Below are 7,227 nucleotides of genomic sequence, written 5' to 3' on the forward strand. Positions count from 1 at the left end.
ACCCCCTCAGCTGAGACTGGGTGGCTGTCAGCTGTTCTGCTTCGAAACAAGGTTCCTTCCACCTAATCCAGAGGCTTCAAGGATGGGCTCAAGCCTATGCAGAAATGGTGAGGCTAATGCTTGGTGCTGCTGGTAAGGCAGTGACATTCTTTGCTCTAGTCACCCTAAAAGCAGCTCCTACTCAAACTGAGACATCCACCAAATTACACAACCAACTGAACCAGCTGCTTCCCCCTGCAAACCCTTCTGTAAGGCCTCAGGTAATCCTGTGCACACTGAAATCCCCTTGCTTTAGCAAACACATCAATCTCTCACTTTCATTGCTACAGATTAAGGCTTGATACCTGGATTTTCTCGTTTATTCAACAGAGTTAAATTTCAATATATTGATAGGAGCTGTAAGGCTTATTTCCTTCAGGGTGCAATCAAAGCATGTGGATTTCCACAGTTCCAAGTGCACAGCTTTGGTCTGACTGCAGCTACAGAAGCTGCTGTGGAAGCCCACATGCATCTGATGCAGAATAAACTGAGAGACCATGTTGGTGGGCAGTGCTGGCCTGTCTGTGTGTTTCCACTTCTGAAAGTGATCCTGCATGCTGCACTTTAACAAACTTCCTCCAGGATGGTTCTGGAAAGTGATTATACATCATGATGGTACCTGCCCTCATCCCCCCTTGCTCAGGAAGCATTGTTTCTCCCTGTCTGATGAGTATAATAGGGATCTGTGTTATCTCACAAAAAGGATGGATTTGGAAAGCCAAGAGGCTCAAGTGATCTTCTTCCCACACCTGTGCACCCAGAGGGTCACTCACAAAGAGGCTGGGCTAGCACAGACTGAATTTGCTGAAGAACTGGCAGGAAGTAGTGACCAGCTCATTTGTTTAGCTGTTGTAGTAAATGTTCACTAAACTCTCAGGCACTCTCAGACTGTGGAGGTTTGAAAGATAGGAAGGAAACATTAACACATTACACAGAGGAGGGACACAAGAGAAGGGCACAGGGAGTTAAGGGTGAGAAAAAGGAAAAAATGCCAAATATCCCTTCTTTCCAGGTGCATTCCTTCTCTACTGAAATACAGAGCTGTCCTCTATTACCTACCATTCTCTTTGTGCTTGTTCAGCTGGGGAGAAATCTGTCTGCTGAAATGAAACACCTCATCCCAGAAATGAGGTAGCTGCTAAGTGAGAGCACTGGCTTCACACAGTCATCAAGGCAAACGCCTTAGGACCGAGCTGTTCAACCTGCAATGGAAAACAATTCTGGTTTTTTCTTCCCACTGGGCATAAGTCTTCCCTGTCTCTCTATTGTGCTAGTGAAAGCAAATTTCACTGGAAACTGAATCTATTTACAAATATTTTGACAGACTGAGACAGTTGCTCAGGAAAAAATGATTAAATGTATGCAGATAAAATACAGTGTCATGTGAACAGCTGCTGCACAGACCCACAGCCTGCGTGGATGCAATTTTATTTATGCTTTTTAAATGCCATGTGGGTGTCCCTGTAAAACAGAAACAAAGAGAACATTACTCCTGTTGGTGATAAATTAGAGAAAAATCTCAGATGATTAATCCTCCAAAATGTGCAGTCTTGACTTTTTTTTTAAACTTTTTGGCAGGAAGATATACATGCAAAATTGTACCAGCACTGCTCTTGTATACACTCACACGTCCCATCCCATAGATCTCACCGGCAACTCCCTTTGAGGCTGTCTCAGCTCCTGACTGGAACAGGTCATTATGTGTGTGCCTCAATCCATCATTTCTGAAGTATCCTGCAAAGAGATTGCCATTAGAAGCCAGTGCAGTGAAACCAACTAGCTTCCATCTAGAGCATGACTTGCAATTTTTTATCACATCTTATTTTTCTATTTCTAACATTATATTACCTATCTATATTGTTACTTTTCTGTAGGGACAGAGATCATGCTGTACCTGCTTTTCCTGTACCAATTACCACTATTTTAAGACAGTGTAGAGATGTCTGCAAATAAGCATTAGCTGGAAGTTCCTGATGCTTTCCCCTGACACTGTCATTGGAACATTATGACCATAAACGCCCTTGCCTATAGCAGTTATAATTGATTTTGTTTCAAATTCTGGACACTTGAGCAATGAAACACTCAAAGTGTTCCAAATACCAGGATCAGTCTATAAACAAAGGGCAACAAATTTCAGATGCAGCTGTTGCATGGAGTGACATGAACAAACTGCTTCTCCATAAATGCCAGCACCTGCTTAAACTTGTCTTGCCCAGCACTAGATAGAGTGCTCACAGTCTGCACAAGGCTGTGATCCTGACTGCAAGCACACAGACTTCCTCACCTTTACAGAACCTGAGATTCATATTTTGGCACCCAAATTCACGTCCTCAATCCGACATTAGAAAACAAAACATCAGTGGGGGAAAAATAATTCAAGGCACCTTGCTCTCTGAGAGTTCAAATAATCTTTTCATAGAGTAAGACTGCAATACTCAGATAAAAACGTGCTAGTTCAGCTGGATCTCCATAGACAAGGGAAGCACAGGGTGCTCAGACAGCAGCCATGAAGCAGCCTTGCACAGCCAGAGCCACTCTGCACATGAGCTGCCCCCAGCAGGACAGAATCCTGCCACGGCAGAGCAGGCCCAGCACGTCTGCTGGCTCCTGCCCAGCCCCAGCAGGGCAGATGATATCCTGGAGCCTCACAGTGCCAAACCAGCTCCTGCTCTCACACAATCAGCCTTTACTCCTAAACACAGGAAGCCCCACAGAACCCAGCATGAGGTCATAAAGAACTCAGAGGTGAAGGGGATATGCTCACCCAAAGGTAAATCTTGTAAGAATATCTTGGAATAATGCTGAGGGTTTTAAAGAGTGAACCACCACACAGCAAAAAAGTGATAATAGAAATAATCTATAAATGCTGTATTCAAATGTACAAGATGTCTCCAGCTGTTTATCATTCTTTGAGCACTTCCCTTGTCAAATCCTACTTTGCAACTGATGAAAAAAAATACCCACAGTGTTTCATAATGACATGGCACAGATACTTTAAGGCTGCTGATGAATAAGGAGGCCTTGAAAACTGCTATGACCATGCTGTTATTTGTTTGCCACATAAGAAAACAAATGCCAAACCTCTTCATTCAGGGTCTTCTATTCATCACCCCGAAAAAAGAAATTACAGGAAAAAGACTGGCACTAGAAATAACACTGTTGAAAATTATTCTCAAGGCCAGTGCCAGCTTACTGGGGAGCTGCTGCTCGTGAGCTGGTACCCCAGATTGCCACCATGCACTGCTCAGGGGACAGGAACTATTTGGCTCAAATTTTCTTTTACCTTGAAAATTTGGTGAGCAGTAGCTGAGCATGCACTTGAGAAATCCACTCATAGCACTGGCCATCAACAGCTGGATTATATCTTTGTATTGTTTGTCTTTTGAAACTGTGGTGCATTTGCTGACCCCGATTAAAAAGCAGTTTTGGACAAGGGTCAAAAGACAAAAAATACCTACAAATACCTACAGGATGATAGGAAAACCTGTCACATTACAGCAAGGAGAATAAAAGCAACAACAACTGCCTGCGTACCTTGGGAAGCTGACACTATACTAGCACATACTGGTGTCTGCCAGGTGTGAGGATGGGGCTCAGGAACTCTCAGAGGTCTGTGAACCACAAAGGAGAGTTCACCATCTGGTCCTTTGAGAGGAAAATACTGCAACTTCTAACCTTGCACTAACATTTTCAAGTTAATTTTAAAAATAAAACTTTCTGAACCATAGCGATTTTTTTTCATCACTTTGTTTAGAAATAATAAGCAGGTGCCTATGAAACTTCTTCATGATAAAATGTATTCCAACTTTATGAAGAAGCTTATACCACTGTTAATTAAGATGAATAGTTTCAGGAGATTGTGAGAAAAATAACGCCTATACTCATAAAACTTGATGACAAAATCTGATGTGTTAGAGAGAAAAGTGATTACACAAATGCATTATAATGCTTGATACATAGTCTCATAGCTCTCCCCTGCTGTGTTTTGTATAAACTATGAAGTCAACAAAGCACTGATAAAGAAACAAATTAATGGTAGGATTCACATGATTCATATTTCAATAGAGAGGAATTAAAATAGATAATGGCTCCCAGACAAAGAAGAAAAAAACAGCATTTCTTATAGTATTTCGTCCCTGACCCCATTAGAACTTTGTGATACTGCAGGGCTATCCTCTCTCTAATTAGTACATACATTAACTGTTAAGTCACCTCATTTCAATTTATGATTTATATCTACAACACAAAAACATGCTATTGTGTTTGAAAAACATGACATCCCTGGTATAAACTGTTTGATGAATGTTTGAGAATCTCAACCTTTTATCAGAAATCTGCATTCTTAGCAAACCTGAACCGTTGTCCTTAAGCTCCTCCTCATCTCATGAAACAGCGAAGTGACCTCATTGAAAATTTCTTTCCATGGACTATTTTCATCTGCATCCTTCCAAACTCATCTCTTTCAATTTCATCGAAGCCAGAAACTGAAGAAGTGCTTAAAGGAGCAGGTGAAAAGCAGAATGTGACCATATTAGCAATGCAGCACAGCAAGAGGAGTCACATCTGTAGCTCTTTGTTTCTGGTAGCACACTGCACCTGCCCCGCTGACGGCAGCAGCGCCTTGCCACAGCTGCAGTGGCACCAACAGCCTTCAGTGGGACACAAAAGCACAAACACTTCTCTGAGAGACCTTGACAGTGCTGCCCAGGAGCCCAGGCTTTGCCTACCATGAGGAACAGCTTGCTACTTTTCTGTACAACCCAAATATTCAGGGCTGATAAGCATTTGCCAAAGACATCCACTTCATTGCTTAGGCAAGACACTGGAAATGCCAGAGTAAAATTTTCAATGGCCTTTCTGAGCTGATAATTATTTTCATAATTATGGCTAAATATACTGGAAAAGTCATAATTGTGCTTAAACGTATAATTTTTGATATAGAATCTTGAGCCTAGTTGTACCTTTTATTTCTCCTGTGGCCAGCATAACAAATCAGGATACATTTTAACTTAGTTCACTGTCTGTGCATCCATGGCTTGACTACAGGATTCTGCTGAATATGTTCTGCATTGCTTAGCTGGGCACAAAAGAGAATAATTGTTCAGAATGTGCTCTCCTACTCCAAGGTAAACACCAAAAACTGATTTTAGAAAATATTTGTACTGTGTTATACCTGTTGAGTATATGCTCTGTGTTAGGCAAATGAGCTGCCCCAGGGTATTATCTTCATGGACTGTTTGCAGTTCTATAAAGCTCTCATCATATCTACTCACTAAAATAATTTGGGATATTGAATATCAAAAAGGGCTCTGCAATGCAAACAAGTCAGTCTCCATTGTGCTGCTTGTATAGTTAGACAGCAAAGAGAGCACTTAAAAGAATTAAACTGAGCATGAGCAGGTGCTCTGTCTTTGCCTTGTGTGCTGAGTACTGATTGTGAGGTGTGCACATGATCTTGGGATAAAACACAGAAACCTGCAACTCTTGCAGGCAACCAGCAACTGGAGGCAGCAGCTTTGATGTGTCATTACTTTCAGTTGCAAAGGGAAAGACAAACTTTACATAATTGCACAGTGATGTCACTTTGGTGACACAGGCATTTCTTTTCCTCACTCCATATCTGTTCCTGGACATTTCAGACTAATTTCTAAAAAATAATAAATTAATCTAAAATAATGGCAAAGTCACCTACCCCTGCTTGCCCCATCTCTTTCATGCAGTGAAGTCCTAAAATTAGCCAAATGAAAAATTGTTGTTGGAAAATTGAAGGAGCCAGGAGTAGAACTGGGGACACTTCACTGCTGCACGTTCTGGGGTTTGCTCTGGCTGTCCTGCCAGGACTCCCTGGTGACAGCAGCACTCTCTCAGTCTGTAGGAACTGAACTGAGAGCTTGGCTGGAGAGAGCAAAAGGAATGTTTCAGTCAAACACTGCTGAGAAAGTGAGGTGGATGACTTCTCTCCAAACATATTCCCTGTCCCAGGCTGCCCACAGGGCAGAGTCCACTCACTCCTGTTCATGAGTAAGTATATAGCCCTCCCAAATAGCACACAGCACCTCCATCCCAATCTTCTGATGGAAAGGAGCAGAAAATGTAAAGAACTACTGTTCAGCTGGAGCCTCATGTCCTCTCTCCTCAAGGCTTGCCAGTGACTTTAGCAGCCAGCTAAAGATATTTGTGTTTCTGGGAAAACCTGTGGTAATATACATAAGCAGGAGATGGCCTCTGGAATCTACAGCACTCCAAATCCTGGAAAATAGATGCCCAATCCAAAAAGTAACTGCGACACTTTTAGAGTCAATGTTCAAGTGCCAAATGAGAAATAATGGATGATATCTCTTTTCCAGATACAAAGAGGGCACTACTATTTTCTCCCTGAACAATGAATAATTTTGTGCAGGAAAAGAATCCCTCATTGCTCCCATGAATCACATTGTCAAGAATCTCAGAGAAAAGGAAACTGACCCTTTAATAAAAAAAAAAAGATTTCTGATACTTGGGATGTGTAGGTGGCTAGTGCAAAAAGCCACTCAAGAAACTAAATATCAGATGACAAAATCAACTAGGAGGATACAATGGCATGCTGGTGTGCTCATATCCAACTGCCTGAAAGGCAAATCTTGAATTTCTACAAGATATTCTACCTTGTGCATTCTTGCTGAGGAAAAGAGACACTTACCATTATCTACGTGCAGAGGTAACCCTCCACCTCTCATGGAGACAATGCTGCAGGAGGGAAGCAGCCAGCCCTGTCAGTGGGGTGAAAAGAAGAGCTATTGCTCCCACAGCCCAGACCTCCATGTGCAAATCTATTTCTGGTTCAGAATCCTTTATCCTGCAGATGATAAAGAACAGAGCAGCAAATTATAAAGAACTTTCATGGCAACAAACAAAAATACACAAGGACTCTGTCCTCAATATTCAGGTCAGAATCTAACTCTGCCCAAAGTTCAGCAACATTCAGCTCTAGGGTTTTCTTCAAGGCCAAATCTGGGAAAAGGAGAGAATGAAAGATCTCATTATGTGTGTCCATTGCATGGAAAAACCTCTTCAACACACCATGTGAAACGCTTTGTATTTTAGAAATCTATCAACCAGATCTAGTGCACATTGAAGTTAACAGAAAGCTTCCCACAGGCTTTACTGGGCTTTGGTTTAGGCTACATGTTTTAATTCTTTTTTTCCCTA

General features: G+C 41.9%; 1 long non-coding RNA gene across 1 annotated transcript in view; it reads right to left on the bottom strand.

Annotated features, from left to right (window-relative positions):
* Positions 1-6,759: 6,759 nt before the first annotated feature.
* Positions 6,760-7,227, bottom strand: part of LOC102040733 — a 9,877-nt gene continuing 9,409 nt past the window's right edge. The window contains exon 3 of the long non-coding RNA XR_265442.1: positions 6,760-6,874. This is a non-coding gene — a long non-coding RNA (uncharacterized LOC102040733). The remainder of the gene's footprint in view (positions 6,875-7,227) is intronic.

This window comes from Geospiza fortis, unplaced genomic scaffold, assembly GCF_000277835.1.
Source record: "Geospiza fortis unplaced genomic scaffold, GeoFor_1.0 scaffold405, whole genome shotgun sequence".
Taxonomy (NCBI): Eukaryota; Metazoa; Chordata; class Aves; order Passeriformes; family Thraupidae; genus Geospiza; species Geospiza fortis.